The sequence below is a fragment of the Petromyzon marinus genome, unplaced genomic scaffold, assembly GCF_048934315.1.
Source record: "Petromyzon marinus isolate PM22_M1 ecotype Great Lakes invasive population unplaced genomic scaffold, UKy_Petmar_22M1.pri1.0 PM_G_Scaffold_8, whole genome shotgun sequence".
Taxonomy (NCBI): domain Eukaryota; kingdom Metazoa; phylum Chordata; class Hyperoartia; order Petromyzontiformes; family Petromyzontidae; genus Petromyzon; species Petromyzon marinus.
In genome coordinates, this window is record NW_027423035.1 from 1,708,456 (window position 1) to 1,725,385 (window position 16,930).

The window sequence follows — 16,930 nt, forward strand, 5'->3', positions numbered from 1 at the left end:
AAGCCTATTTAATAAGCCTAAGTTGCTGAAATAAGCCTATTTAATAAGCCTATTTAATAAGCCTAAGTTGCTGAATAAGCCTATTTAATAAGCCTAAGTTGCTGAAATAAGCCTATTTAATAAGTCTAAGTTGCTGAAATAAGCCTATTTAATCAGCGTAAGTTGCTGAAATAAGCCTATTTAATAAGCCCAAGTTGCTGAAATAAGCCTATTTAATAAGGCTATTTAATAAGCCTAAGTTGCTGAAAGAAGCCTATTTAATAAGCGTAAGTTGCTGAAATAAGGCTATTTAATAAGTCTAAGTTGCTGAAAGAAGCCTATTTAATAAGCCTAAGTTGCTGAAATAAGCCTATTTAATAAGCCTAAGTTGCTAAAATAAGCCTATTTAATAAGGCTATTTAATAAGCCTAAGTTGCTGAAATAAGCCTATTTAATAAGGCTATTTAATGAGCCTAAGTTGCTGAAATAAGCCTATTTAATAAGCCGAAGTTTCTGAACTAAGCCTATTTAAAAAGGTATATTTAATAAGTCTAAGTTGCTAAAATAAACCTATTTAAAATGCTATTTAATAAGCCTAAGTTGCTGAAATAAACCTGTTTAATAAGGCTATTTAATAAGCATAAATTGCTGAATAAGCCTATTTAATAAGCCTAAGTTGCTGAAATAAGCCTATTTAATAAGTCTAAGTTGCTGAAATAAGGCTATTTAATAAGCCTAAGTTGCTGAAATAAGCCTATTTAATAAGCCTAAGTTGCTGAAATAAGGCTATTTAATAAGTCTAAGTTGCTGAAATAAGCCTATTTAATAAGTCTAAGTTGTGAAAAATAAGCCTATTTAATAAGTCTAAGTTGCTGAAATAAGGCTATTTAATAAGTCTAAGTTGCTGAAATAAGCCTATTTAATCGGCGTAAGTTGCTAAAATAAGCCTATTTAATAAGCCCAAGTTGCTGAAATAAGCCTTTTTAATAAGCCTATTTAATAAGTCTATTTAATAAGCCTATTTAATAAACCTAGTTAATAAGTCTAAGTTGCTGAAATAAGCCTATTTAAAATGCTATTTAATAAGCCTAAGTTGCTGAAATAAACCTGTTTAATAAGGCTATTTAATAAGCATAAATTGCTGAATAAGCCTATTTAATAAGCCTAAGTTGCTGAAATAAGCCTATTTAATAAGTCTAAGTTGCTGAAATAAGGCTATTTAATAAGCCTAAGTTGCTGAAATAAGCCTATTTAATAAGCCTAAGTTGCTGAAATAAGGCTATTTAATAAGTCTAAGTTGCTGAAATAAGCCTATTTAATAAGTCTAAGTTGCTGAAATAAGCCTATTTAATAAGTCTAAGTTGCTGAAATAAGGCTATTTAATAAGTCTAAGTTGCTGAAATAAGCCTATTTAATCAGCGTAAGTTGCTAAAATAAGCCTATTTAATAAGCCCAAGTTGCTGAAATAAGCCTATTTAATAAGGCTATTTAATAAGCCTAAGTTTCTGAAATAAGCCTATTTAATAAGCGTAAGTTGCTGAAATAAGGCTATTTAATAAGTCTAAGCTGCTGAAATAGGCCTATTTAATAAGCCTAAGTTGCTGAAATAAGCCTATTTAATAAGCCTAAGTTGCTGAAATAAGCCTATTTAATAGGCCTATCTAATAAGTCTAAGTTGCAGAAATAAGCATATTTCATAAGCCTATTTAATGAGCCTAAGTTGCTGAAATGTCTATTTAATAAGTCGATTTAATAAGTCAAAGTTGCTAAAATAAGCCTATTTAATAAGGCTATTTAATAAGCCTAAGTTGCTGAAATAAGCCTATTTAATGAGGCTATTTAATGAGCCTAAGTTGCTGAAATAAGCCGATTTAATAAGCCTAAGTTTCTGAACTAAGCCTATTTAAAAAGGTCTACTTAATAAGTCTAAGTTGCTGAAATAAACCTATTTAAAAATGGTATTTAATACGCCCAAGTTGCTGAAATAAACCTGATTAATAAGGCTATTTAATAAGCGTAAGTTGCTGAAATAAGCCTTTTTAATAAGCCTAAGTTGCTGAAATAAGCCTATTTAATAAGGCTATTTAATAAGTCTAAGTTGCTGAAATAAACCTATTTAATAAGCCTAAGTTGCTAAAATAAGCCTATTTAATAAGCCTAAGTTGCTGAAATAAGGCTATTCAATAAGTCTAAGTTGCTGAAATAAGCCTATTTAATAAGGCTATTTAATAAGTCCATTTAATAAGCCTATTTAATAGGCCTATTTAATACGCCTATTTAATAAGCCTATTTAATACGCCTATTTAATAAACCTATTTAATAAGTATTTAATGAGCCTATTTATTAAGTCTATTTAATAAGCCTTTTTAATAAGCCTATTTAATAAGCCTATTTAATAAGCCTATTTAATAGGCCTATTTAATAAGTCTAAGTTGCTGAAATAAGCCTATTTAATAAGCCTAATTTGCTGAATAAACCAATTTAATAAGTATAAGTTGCTGAAATAAGGCTATTTAATAAGCCTAAGTTGCTGAAATGAGCATATTTAATAAGCCTAAGTTGCTGAAATAAGGCTATTCAATAAGTCTAAGTTGCTGAAATAAGCCTATTTAATAAGCCTAAGTTGCTAAAATAAGCCTATTTGATGAGGATATTTAATAAGTCTATTTAATAAGCCTATTTAATCAGCCTATTTAATAAGCCTATTTAATAAGCCTATTTAACAAGTCAATTTAATAAGTCTATTTAATAAGCCTATTTAAAGAGTATTCAATGAGCCTATTTATTAAGCCTATTTATTGAGCCTAATTAATAAGCCTATTTATTAAGCCTATTTATTAAGCCTATTTATTGAGCCTATTTAATAAGCCTATTTATTAAGCCTATTTAATACGCCTATTTAATAAGTCTATTTAATAAGCCTATTTAATAAGCCTATTTAATAAGCCTATTTAATAAGCCTATTTATTGAGCCTATTTAATAAGTCTATTTAATAAGCCTATTTAATAAGTATTTAATGAGCCTATTTAATCAGTCTATTTAATAAGCCTATTTAATAGGCCTATTTAATAAGTCTAAGTTGCTGAAATAAGCCTATTTAATAAGCCTAAGTTGCTGAAAAGCCTATTTCATAGAACTAAGTTGCTGAAATAAGCCTTTTTAATAAGTCTAAGTTGCTGAAATAAGCCTATTTAATAAGCCTAAGTTGCTAAAATAAGCCTATTTAATGAGGCTGTTTAATAAGTCTATTTAATAAGCCTATTTAATAAGCCTATTTAATGAGCCTATTTAAAAAGCCTATTTAATAAGTCTATTTAATACATCTATTTAATACGCCTATTTAATAAGTATTTAACGAGCCTATTTAATAAGCCTATTTATTGAGCCTATTTAATAAGCCTATTTATTAAGCCAATTAAATACGCCTATTTAATAAGCCTATTTAATAAGTCTATTTAATAAGCCTATATAATAAGGCTATTTAATAAGCCTATTAATTAAGCCTATTTAATGAGCCTATTTAATAAGCCTATTTATTGAACCTATTTAATAAGTCTATTTAATAAGCCTGTTTAATAAGCCTATTTAATAAGTATTTAATGAGCATATTTAATAAGCCCAAGTTGCTGAATAAGCCTATTTAATAAGCCTAAGTTGCTGAAATAAGCCTATTTAATAAGCCTATTTAATAAGCCTAAGTTGCTGAATAAGCCTATTTAATAAGCCTAAGTTGCTGAAATAAGCCTATTTAATAAGCTTAAGTTGCTGAATAAGCCTATTTAATAAGCCTAAGTTGCTGAAATAAGCCTATTTAATAAGTCTAAGTTGCTGAAATAAGGCTATTTAATAAGCCTAAGTTGCTGAAATAAGCCTATTTAATAAGTCTAAGTTGCTGAAATAAGGCTATTTAATAAGCCTAAGTTGCTGAAATAAGCCTATTTAATAAGGCTATTTAATAAGCCTAAGTTGCTGAAATAAGCCTATTTAATAAGGCTAATTAATGAGCCTAAGTTGCTGAAATAAGCCTATTTAATAAGCCGAAGTTTGTGAACTAAGCCTATTTAAAAAGGTATATTTAATAAGTCTAAGTTGCTGAAATAAACCTATTTAAAATGCGATTTAATAAGCCTAAGTTGCTGAAATAAACCTGTTTAATAAGGCTATTTAATAAGCATAAATTGCTGAAATAAGCCTATTTAATAAGCCTAAGTTGCTGAAATAAGCCTATTTAATAAGACTATTTAATAAGTCTAAGTTGCTGAAATAAACCTATTTAAAAAGCCTAAGTTGCTAAAATAAGCCTATTTAATAAGCCTATTTAATAAGCCTAAGTTGCTGAATAAGCCTATTTAATAAGCCTAGGTTGCTGAAATAAGCCTATTTAATAAGTCTAAGTTGCTGAAATAAGGCTATTTAATAAGCCTAAGTTGCTGAAATAAGCCTTTTTAATAAGCCTAAGTTGCTGAAATAAGGCTATTTAATAAGTCTAAGTTGCTGAAATAAGCCTATTTAATAAGTCTAAGTTGCTGAAATAAGCCTATTTAATAAGTCTAAGTTGCTGAAATAAGGCTATTTAATAAGTCTAAGTTGCTGAAATAAGCCTATTTAATCAGCGTAAGTTGCTAAAATAAGCCTATTTAATAAGCCCAAGTTGCTGAAATAAGCCTATTTAATAAGGCTATTTAATAAGCCTAAGTTTCTGAAAGAAGCCTATTTAATAAGCGTAAGTTGCTGAAATAAGGCTATTTAATAAGTCTAAGCTGCTGAAATAGGCCTATTTAATAAGCCTAAGTTGCTGAAATAAGCCTATTTAATAAGCCTAAGTTGCTGAAATAAGCCTATTTAATAGGCCTATCTAATAAGTCTAAGTTGCAGAAATAAGCATATTTCATAAGCCTATTTATTGAGCCTAAGTTGCTGAAATGTCTATTTAATAAGTCGATTTAATAAGTCAAAGTTGCTAAAATAAGCCTATTTAATAAGGCTATTTAATAAGCCTAAGTTGCTGAAATAAGCCTATTTAATAAGCCTATTTAATAAGCCTAAGTTGCTGAATAAGCCTATTTAATAAGCCTAAGTTGCTGAAATAAGCCTATTTAATAAGTCTAAGTTGCTGAAATAAGGCTATTTAATAAACCTAAGTTGCTGAAATAAGCCTATTTAATAAGCCTAAGTTGCTGAATAAGCCTATTTAATAAGCCTAAGTTGCTGAAATAAGCCTATTGAATAAGTCTAAGTTGCTGAAATAAGGCTATTTAATAAGCCTAAGTTGCTGAAATAAGCCTATTTAATAAGGCTATTTAATGAGCCTAAGTTGCTGAAATAAGCCTATTTAATAAGCCGAAGTTTCTGAACTAAGCCTATTTAAAAAGGTATATTTAATAAGTCTAAGTTGCTGAAATAAACCTATTTAAAATGTTATTTAATAAGCCTAAGTTGCTGAAATAAACCTGTTTAATAAGGCTATTTAATAAGCATAAATTGCTGAAATAAGCCTATTTAATAAGCCTAAGTTGCTGAAATAAGCCTATTTAATAAGGCTATTTAATACGTCTAAGTTGCTGAAATAAACCTATTTAAAAAGCCTAAGTTGCTAAAATAAGCCTATTTAATAAGCCTATTTAATAAGCCTAAGTTGCTGAATAAGCCTATTTAATAAGCCTAAGTTGCTGAAATAAGCCTATTTAATAAGTCTAAGTTGCTGAAATAAGGCTATTTAATAAGCCTAAGTTGCTGAAATAAGCCTATTTAATAAGTCTAAGTTGCTGAAATAAGCCTATTTAATAAGTCTAAGTTGCTGAAATAAGCCTATTTAATCAGCGTAAGTTGCTAAAATAAGCCTATTTAATAAGCCCAAGTTGCTGAAATAAGCCTATTTAATAAGGCTATTTAATAAGCCTAAGTTGCTGAAAGAAGCCTATTTAATAAGCGTAAGTTGCTGAAATAAGGCTATTTAATAAGTCTAAGTTGCTGAAAGAGGCCTATTTAATAAGCCTAAGTTGCTGAAATAAGCCTATTTAATCAGCCTAAGTTGCTGAAATAAGCCTATTTAATAGGCCTATCTAATAAGTCTAAGTTGCAGAAATAAGCATATTTCATAAGCCTATTTAATGAGCCTAAGTTGCTGAAATGTCTATTTAATAAGTCGATTTAATAAGTCAAAGTTGCTAAAATAAGCCTATTTAATAAGGCTATTTAATAAGCCTAAGTTGCTGAAATAAGCCTATTTAATGAGGCTATTTAATGAGCCTAAGTTGCTGAAATAAGCCGATTTAATAAGCCTAAGTTTCTGAACTAAGCCTATTTAAAAAGTTCTACTTAATAAGTCTAAGTTGCTGAAATAAACCTATTTAAAAATGGTATTTAATACGCCCAAGTTGCTGAAATAAACCTGATTAATAAGGCTATTTAATAAGCGTAAGTTGCTGAAATAAGCCTATTTAATAAGCCTAAGTTGCTGAAATAAGCCTATTTAATAAGGCTATTTAATAAGTCTAAGTTGCTGAAATAAACCTATTTAATAAGCTTAAGTTGCTAAAATAAGCCAATTTAATGAGGCTATTTAATAAGTCCATTTAATAAGCCTATTTAATAAGCCTATTTAATACGCCTATTTAATAAGCCTATTTAATAGGCCTATTTAATAAACCTATTTAATAAGTATTTAATGAGCCTATTTATTAAGTCTATTTAATAAGCCTTTTTAATAAGCCTATTTAATAAGTCTATTTAATAAGCCTATTTAATAGCCCTATTTAATAAGTCTAAGTTGCTGAAATAAGCCTATTTAATAAGCCTAAGTTGCTGAATAAACCAATTTAATAAGTCTAAGTTGCTGAAATAAGGCTATTTAATAAGCCTAAGTTGCTGAAATGAGCCTATTTAATAAGCCTAATTTGCTGAAATAAGGCTATTCAATAAGTCTAAGTTGCTGAAATAAGCCTATTTAATAAGCCTAAGTTGCTAAAATAAGCCTATTTAATGAGGCTATTTAATAAGTCTATTTAATAAGCCTATTTAATAAGCCTATTTAATAAGCCTATTTAATAAGCCTATTTAACAAGTCCAATTAATAAGTCTATTTAATAAGCCTATTTAAAGAGTATTCAATGAGCCTATTTATTAAGCCTATTTATTGAGCCTATTTAATAAGCCTATTTATTAAGCATATTTATTAAGCCTATTTATTGAGCCTATTTAATAAGCCTATTTATTAAGCCTATTTAATACGCCAATTTAATAAGTCTATTTAATAAGCCTATTTAATGAGCTTATTTAATAAGCCTATTTAATAAGCCTATTTATTGAGCCTATTTAATAAGTCTATTTAATAAGCCTATTTAATAAGCCTATTTAATAAACCTATTTAATAGGCCTATTTAATAAGTCTAAGTTGCTGAAATAAGCCTATTTAATAAGCCTAAGTTGCTGAATAAACCAATTTAATAAGTCTAAGTTGCTTAAATAAGGCTATTTAATAAGCCTAAGTTGCTGAAATGAGCCTTTTTAATAAGCCTAAGTTGCTGAAATAAGGCTATTCAATAAGTCTAAGTTGCTGAAATAAGCCTATTTAGTAAGCCTAAGTTGCTAAAATAAGCCTATTTAATGAGGCTATTTAAAGAGTCTATTTAATAAGCCTATTTAATAAGCCTATTTAATAAGCCTATTTAACAAGTCAATTTAATAAGTCTATTTAATAAGCCTATTTAAAGAGTATTCAATGAGCCTATTTATTAAGCCTATTTATTGAGCCTATTTAATAAGCCTATTTATTAAGCCTATTTATTAAGCTTATTTATTGAGCCTATTTAATAAGCCTATTTATTAAGCCTATTTAATACGCCTATTTAATAAGTCTATTTAATAAGCCTATTTAATAAGCCTATTTAATAAGCCTATTTAATAGGCCTATTTAATAAGTCTAAGTTGCTGAAATAAGCCTATTTAATAAGCCTAAGTTGCTGAAAAGCCTATTTCATAGGCCTAAGTTGCTGAAATAAGCCTATTTAATAAGCCTAAGTTGCTGAAATAAGCCTATTTAATAAGCCTAAGTTGCTAAAATAAGCCTATTTAATGAGGCTGTTTAATAAGTCTATTTAATAAGCCTATTTAATAAGCCTATTTAATGAGCCTATTTAAAAAGCCTATTTAATAAGTCTATTTAATACATCTATTTAATACGCCTATTTAATAAGTATTTAACGAGCCTATTTAATAAGCCTATTTATTGAGCCTATTTAATAAGCCTATTTATTAAGCCAATTAAATAAGCCTATTTAATAAGCCTATTTAATAAGTATATTTAATAAGCCTATTTAATAAGGCTATTTAATAAGCCTATTAATTAAGCCTATTTAATGAGCCTATTTAATAAGCCTATTTATTGAACCTATTTAATAAGTCTATTTAATAAGCCTGTTTAATAAGCCTATTTAATAAGTATTTAATGAGCATATTTAATAAGCCCAAGTTGCTGAATAAGCCTATTTAATAAGCCTAAGTTGCTGAAATAAGCCTATTTAATAAGCCTATTTAATAAGCCTAAGTTGCTGAATAAGCCTATTTAATAAGCCTAAGTTGCTGAAATAAGCCTATTTAATAAGTCTAAGTTGCTGAAATAAGGCTATTTAATAAGCCTAAGTTGCTGAAATAAGCCTATTTAATAAGCTTAAGTTGCTGAATAAGCCTATTTAATAAGCCTAAGTTGCTGAAATAAGCCTATTTAATAAGTCTAAGTTGCTGAAATAAGGCTATTTAATAAGCCTAAGTTGCTGAAATAAGCCTATTTAATAAGGCTATTTAATAAGCCTAAGTTGCTGAAATAAGCCTATTTAATAAGGCTAATTAATGAGCCTAAGTTGCTGAAATAAGCCTATTTAATAAGCCGAAGTTTGTGAACTAAGCCTATTTAAAAAGGTATATTTAATAAGTCTAAGTTGCTGAAATAAACCTATTTAAAATGCGATTTAATAAGCCTAAGTTGCTGAATAAACCTGTTTAATAAGGCTATTTAATAAGCATAAATTGCTGAAATAAGCCTATTTAATAAGCCTAAGTTGCTGAAATAAGCCTATTTAATAAGGCTATTTAATAAGTCTAAGTTGCTGAAATAAACCTATTTAAAAAGCCTAAGTTGCTAAAATAAGCCTATTTAATAAGCCTATTTAATAAGCCTAAGTTGCTGAATAAGCCTATTTAATAAGCCTAGGTTGCTGAAATAAGCCTATTTAATAAGTCTAAGTTGCTGAAATAAGCCTATTTAATAAGTCTAAGTTGCTGAAATAAGGCTATTTAATAAGTCTAAGTTGCTGAAATAAGCCTATTTAATCAGCGTAAGTTGCTAAAATAAGCCTATTTAATAAGCCCAAGTTGCTGAAATAAGCCTATTTAATAAGGCTATTTAATAAGCCTAAGTTTCTGAAAGAAGCCTATTTAATAAGCGTAAGTTGCTGAAATAAGGCTATTTAATAAGTCTAAGTTGCTGAAATAGGCCTATTTAATAAGCCTAAGTTGCTGAAATAAGCCTATTTAATAAGCCTAAGTTGCTGAAATAAGCCTATTTAATAGGCCTATCTAATAAGTCTAAGTTGCAGAAATAAGCATATTTCATAAGCCTATTTATTGAGCCTAAGTTGCTGAAATGTCTATTTAATAAGTCGATTTAATAAGTCAAAGTTGCTAAAATAAGCCTATTTAATAAGGCTATTTAATAAGCCTAAGTTGCTGAAATAAGCCTATTTAATAAGCCTATTTAATAAGCCTAAGTTGCTGAATAAGCCTATTTAATAAGCCTAAGTTGCTGAAATAAGCCTATTTAATAAGTCTAAGTTGCTGAAATAAGGCTATTTAATAAACCTAAGTTGCTGAAATAAGCCTATTTAATAAGCCTAAGTTGCTGAATAAGCCTATTTAATAAGCCTAAGTTGCTGAAATAAGCCTATTGAATAAGTATAAGTTGCTGAAATAAGGCTATTTAATAAGCCTAAGTTGCTGAAATAAGCCTATTTAATAAGGCTATTTAATGAGCCTAAGTTGCTGAAATAAGCCTATTTAATAAGCCGAAGTTTCTGAACTAAGCCTATTTAAAAAGGTATATTTAATAAGTCTAAGTTGCTGAAATAAACCTATTTAAAATGTTATTTAATAAGCCTAAGTTGCAGAAATAAACCTGTTTAATAAGGCTATTTAATAAGCCTGTTTAATAAGCCTATTTAATAAGTATTTAATGAGCATATTTAATAAGCCCAAGTTGCTGAATAAGCCTATTTAATAAGCCTAAGTTGCTGAAATAAGCCTATTTAATAAGCCTATTTAATAAGCCTAAGTTGCTGAATAAGCCTATTTAATAAGCCTAAGTTGCTGAAATAAGCCTATTTAATAAGTCTAAGTTGCTGAAATAAGGCTATTTAATAAGCCTAAGTTGCTGAAATAAGCCTATTTAATAAGCTTAAGTTGCTGAATAAGCCTATTTAATAAGCCTAAGTTGCTGAAATAAGCCTATTTAATAAGTCTAAGTTGCTGAAATAAGGCTATTTAATAAGCCTAAGTTGCTGAAATAAGCCTATTTAATAAGGCTATTTAATAAGCCTAAGTTGCTGAAATAAGCCTATTTAATAAGGCTAATTAATGAGCCTAAGTTGCTGAAATAAGCCTATTTAATAAGCCGAAGTTTGTGAACTAAGCCTATTTAAAAAGGTATATTTAATAAGTCTAAGTTGCTGAAATAAACCTATTTAAAATGCGATTTAATAAGCCTAAGTTGCTGAATAAACCTGTTTAATAAGGCTATTTAATAAGCATAAATTGCTGAAATAAGCCTATTTAATAAGCCTAAGTTGCTGAAATAAGCCTATTTAATAAGGCTATTTAATAAGTCTAAGTTGCTGAAATAAACCTATTTAAAAAGCCTAAGTTGCTAAAATAAGCCTATTTAATAAGCCTATTTAATAAGCCTAAGTTGCTGAATAAGCCTATTTAATAAGCCTAGGTTGCTGAAATAAGCCTATTTAATAAGTCTAAGTTGCTGAAATAAGCCTATTTAATAAGTCTAAGTTGCTGAAATAAGGCTATTTAATAAGTCTAAGTTGCTGAAATAAGCCTATTTAATCAGCGTAAGTTGCTAAAATAAGCCTATTTAATAAGCCCAAGTTGCTGAAATAAGCCTATTTAATAAGGCTATTTAATAAGCCTAAGTTTCTGAAAGAAGCCTATTTAATAAGCGTAAGTTGCTGAAATAAGGCTATTTAATAAGTCTAAGTTGCTGAAATAGGCCTATTTAATAAGCCTAAGTTGCTGAAATAAGCCTATTTAATAAGCCTAAGTTGCTGAAATAAGCCTATTTAATAGGCCTATCTAATAAGTCTAAGTTGCAGAAATAAGCATATTTCATAAGCCTATTTATTGAGCCTAAGTTGCTGAAATGTCTATTTAATAAGTCGATTTAATAAGTCAAAGTTGCTAAAATAAGCCTATTTAATAAGGCTATTTAATAAGCCTAAGTTGCTGAAATAAGCCTATTTAATAAGCCTATTTAATAAGCCTAAGTTGCTGAATAAGCCTATTTAATAAGCCTAAGTTGCTGAAATAAGCCTATTTAATAAGTCTAAGTTGCTGAAATAAGGCTATTTAATAAACCTAAGTTGCTGAAATAAGCCTATTTAATAAGCCTAAGTTGCTGAATAAGCCTATTTAATAAGCCTAAGTTGCTGAAATAAGCCTATTGAATAAGTATAAGTTGCTGAAATAAGGCTATTTAATAAGCCTAAGTTGCTGAAATAAGCCTATTTAATAAGGCTATTTAATGAGCCTAAGTTGCTGAAATAAGCCTATTTAATAAGCCGAAGTTTCTGAACTAAGCCTATTTAAAAAGGTATATTTAATAAGTCTAAGTTGCTGAAATAAACCTATTTAAAATGTTATTTAATAAGCCTAAGTTGCAGAAATAAACCTGTTTAATAAGGCTATTTAATAAGCCTGTTTAATAAGCCTATTTAATAAGTATTTAATGAGCATATTTAATAAGCCCAAGTTGCTGAATAAGCCTATTTAATAAGCCTAAGTTGCTGAAATAAGCCTATTTAATAAGCCTATTTAATAAGCCTAAGTTGCTGAATAAGCCTATTTAATAAGCCTAAGTTGCTGAAATAAGCCTATTTAATAAGTCTAAGTTGCTGAAATAAGGCTATTTAATAAGCCTAAGTTGCTGAAATAAGCCTATTTAATAAGCTTAAGTTGCTGAATAAGCCTATTTAATAAGCCTAAGTTGCTGAAATAAGCCTATTTAATAAGTCTAAGTTGCTGAAATAAGGCTATTTAATAAGCCTAAGTTGCTGAAATAAGCCTATTTAATAAGGCTATTTAATAAGCCTAAGTTGCTGAAATAAGCCTATTTAATAAGGCTAATTAATGAGCCTAAGTTGCTGAAATAAGCCTATTTAATAAGCCGAAGTTTGTGAACTAAGCCTATTTAAAAAGGTATATTTAATAAGTCTAAGTTGCTGAAATAAACCTATTTAAAATGCGATTTAATAAGCCTAAGTTGCTGAATAAACCTGTTTAATAAGGCTATTTAATAAGCATAAATTGCTGAAATAAGCCTATTTAATAAGCCTAAGTTGCTGAAATAAGCCTATTTAATAAGGCTATTTAATAAGTCTAAGTTGCTGAAATAAACCTATTTAAAAAGCCTAAGTTGCTAAAATAAGCCTATTTAATAAGCCTATTTAATAAGCCTAAGTTGCTGAATAAGCCTATTTAATAAGCCTAGGTTGCTGAAATAAGCCTATTTAATAAGTCTAAGTTGCTGAAATAAGGCTATTTAATAAGCCTAAGTTGCTGAAATAAGCCTATTTAATAAGCCTAAGTTGCTGAAATAAGGCTATTTAATAAGTCTAAGTTGCTGAAATAAGCCTATTTAATAAGTCTAAGTTGCTGAAATAAGCCTATTTAATAAGTCTAAGTTGCTGAAATAAGGCTATTTAATAAGTCTAAGTTGCTGAAATAAGCCTATTTAATCAGTGTAAGTTGCTAAAATAAGCCTATTTAATAAGCCCAAGTTGCTGAAATAAGCCTATTTAATAAGGCTATTTAATAAGCCTAAGTTTCTGAAAGAAGCCTATTTAATAAGCGTAAGTTGCTGAAATAAGGCTATTTAATAAGTCTAAGTTGCTGAAATAGGCCTATTTAATAAGCCTAAGTTAATGAAATAAGCCTATTTAATAAGCCTAAGTTGCTGAAATAAGCCTATTTAATAGGCCTATCTAATAAGTCTAAGTTGCAGAAATAAGCATATTTCATAAGCCTATTTATTGAGCCTAAGTTGCTGAAATGTCTATTTAATAAGTCGATTTAATAAGTCAAAGTTGCTAAAATAAGCCTATTTAATAAGGCTATTTAATAAGCCTAAGTTGCTGAAATAAGCCTATTTAATAAGCCTATTTAATAAGCCTAAGTTGCTGAATAAGCCTATTTAATAAGCCTAAGTTGCTGAAATAAGCCTATTTAATAAGTCTAAGTTGCTGAAATAAGGCTATTTAATAAACCTAAGTTGCTGAAATAAGCCTATTTAATAAGCCTAAGTTGCTGAATAAGCCTATTGAATAAGTATAAGTTGCTGAAATAAGGCTATTTAATAAGCCTAAGTTGCTGAAATAAGCCTATTTAATAAGGCTATTTAATGAGCCTAAGTTGCTGAAATAAGCCTATTTAATAAGCCGAAGTTTCTGAACTAAGCCTATTTAAAAAGGTATATTTAATAAGTCTAAGTTGCTGAAATAAACCTATTTAAAATGCGATTTAATAAGCCTAAGTTGCTGAATAAACCTGTTTAATAAGGCTATTTAATAAGCATAAATTGCTGAAATAAGCCTATTTAATAAGCCTAAGTTGCTGAAATAAGCCTATTTAATAAGGCTATTTAATAAGTCTAAGTTGCTGAAATAAACCTATTTAAAAAGCCTAAGTTGCTAAAATAAGCCTATTTAATAAGCCTATTTAATAAGCCTAAGTTGCTGAATAAGCCTATTTAATAAGCCTAGGTTGCTGAAATAAGCCTATTTAATAAGTCTAAGTTGCTGAAATAAGGCTATTTAATAAGCCTAAGTTGCTGAAATAAGCCTATTTAATAAGCCTAAGTTGCTGAAATAAGGCTATTTAATAAGTCTAAGTTGCTGAAATAAGCCTATTTAATAAGTCTAAGTTGCTGAAATAAGCCTATTTAATAAGTCTAAGTTGCTGAAATAAGGCTATTTAATAAGTCTAAGTTGCTGAAATAAGCCTATTTAATCAGCGTAAGTTGCTAAAATAAGCCTATTTAATAAGCCCAAGTTGCTGAAATAAGCCTATTTAATAAGGCTATTTAATAAGCCTAAGTTTCTGAAAGAAGCCTATTTAATAAGCGTAAGTTGCTGAAATAAGGCTATTTAATAAGTCTAAGTTGCTGAAATAGGCCTATTTAATAAGCCTAAGTTGCTGAAATAAGCCTATTTAAAAATGGTATTTAATACGCCCAAGTTGCTGAAATAAACCTGATTAATAAGGCTATTTAATAAGCGTAAGTTGCTGAAATAAGCCTATTTAATAAGCCTAAGTTGCTGAAATAAGCCTATTTAATAAGGCTATTTAATAAGTCTAAGTTGCTGAAATAAACCTATTTAATAAGCCTAAGTTGCTAAAATAAGCCAATTTAATGAGGCTATTTAATAAGTCCATTTAATAAGCCTATTTAATAAGCCTATTTAATACGCCTATTTAATAAGCCTATTTAATAGGCCTATTTAATAAACCTATTTAAGAAGTATTTAATGAGCCTATTTATTAAGTCTATTTAATAAGCCTTTTTAATAAGCCTATTTAATAAGTCTATTTAATAAGCCTATTTAATATTCCTATTTAATAAGTCTAAGTTGCTGAAATAAGCCTATTTAATAAGCCTAAGTTGCTGAATAAACCAATTTAATAAGTCTAAGTTGCTGAAATAAGGCTATTTAATAAGCCTAAGTTGCTGAAATGAGCCTATTTAATAAGCCTAAGTTGCTGAAATAAGGCTATTCAATAAGTCTAAGTTGCTGAAATAAGCCTATTTAATAAGCTTAAGTTGCTAAAATAAGCCTATTTAATGAGGCTATTTAATAAGTCTATTTAATAAGCCTATTTAATAAGCCTATTTAATAAGCCTATTTAATAAGCCTATTTAACAAGTCCAATTAATAAGTCTATTTAATAAGCCTATTTAAAGAGTATTCAATGAGCCTATTTATTTAGCCTATTTATTGAGCCTATTTAATAAGCCTATTTATTAAGCATATTTATTAAGCCTATTTATTGAGCCTATTTAATAAGCCTATTTATTAAGCCTATTTAATAAGCCTATTTAATAAGCATATTTATTGAGCCTATTTAATAAGTCTATTTAATAAGCCTATTTAATAAGCCTATTTAATAAACCTATTTAATAGGCCTATTTAATAAGTCTAAGTTGCTGAAATAAGCCTATTTAATAAGCCTAAGTTGCTGAATAAACCAATTGAATAAGTCTAAGTTGCTGAAATAAGGCTATTTAATAAGCCTAAGTTGCTGAAATGAGCCTATTTAATAAGCCTAAGTTGCTGAAATAAGGCTATTCAATAAGTCTAAGTTGCTGAAATAAGCCTATTTAATAAGCCTAAGTTGCTAAAATAAGCCTATTTAATGAGGCTATTTAATAAGTCTATTTAATAAGCCTATTTAATAAGCCTATTTAATAAGCCTATTTAACAAGTCAATTTAATAAATCTATTTAATAAGCCTATTTAAAGAGTATTCAATGAGCCTATTTATTAAGCCTATTTATTGAGCCTATTTAATAAGCCTATTTATCAAGCCTATTTATTAAGCTTATTTATTGAGCCTTTTTAATAAGCCTATTTATTAAGCCTATTTAATACGCCTATTTAATGAGTCTATTTAATAAGCCTATTTAATAAGCCTATTTAATAAGCCAATTTAATAAGCCTATTTATTGAGCCTATTTAATAAGTCTATTTAATAAGCCTATTTAATAAGTATTTAATGAGCCTATTTAATCAGTCTATTTAATAAGCCTATTTAATAGGCTTATTAAATAGGCTTATAAGTCTATTTAATAAGCCTATTTAATAAGCCTATTTATTGATCCTATTTAATAAGTCTATTTAATAAAGAGCCTTATTAAATAGGCTTATTTCAGCAACTTAGGCTTATTAAATAAGCTTATTTCAGCAACTTACGCTTATTAAATAGCCTTATTAAACAGGTTTATTTCAGCAACTTAGGCTTATTAAATAGCATTTTTAAATAGGTTTATTTCAGCAACTTAGACTTATTAAATATACCTTTTTAAATAGGCTTAGTTCAGAAACTTAGGCTTATTAAATAGTCTTATTTCTGCAACTTAGGCTCATTAAATAGCCTTATTAAATAGGCTTATTCAGCAACTTAGGCTTATTAAATAGCCTTATTAAATAGGCTTATTTCAGCAACTTAGACTTATTAAATAGGTTTATTCAGCAACTTAAGCTTATTAAATAGGCTTATTCAGCAACTTAGGCTTATTAAATAGGCTTTTTTCAGCAACTTAGACTTATTAAATAGGCCTTTTAAATAGGCTTATTAAATAGGCTTATTTCAGCAACTTAGACTTATTAAATAGGCCTATTAAATAGGCTTATTAAATAGACTTATTAAATAGGCTCATTAAATACTTATTAAATAGGCTTATTAAATAGGCTTATTAAATAGACTTATTAAATAGGCTCAATAAATAGGCATATTAAATAGGCTTATTAAATAGGCTCAATGAATAGGCTTATTAAATAGGCTTATTAAATAAGCCTATTTAATGAGCCTATTTAATAAGTCTATTTAATAAGCCTATTTAATAAGCCTATTTAATAAACCTATTTAATAGGCCTATTTAATAAGTCTAAGTTGCTG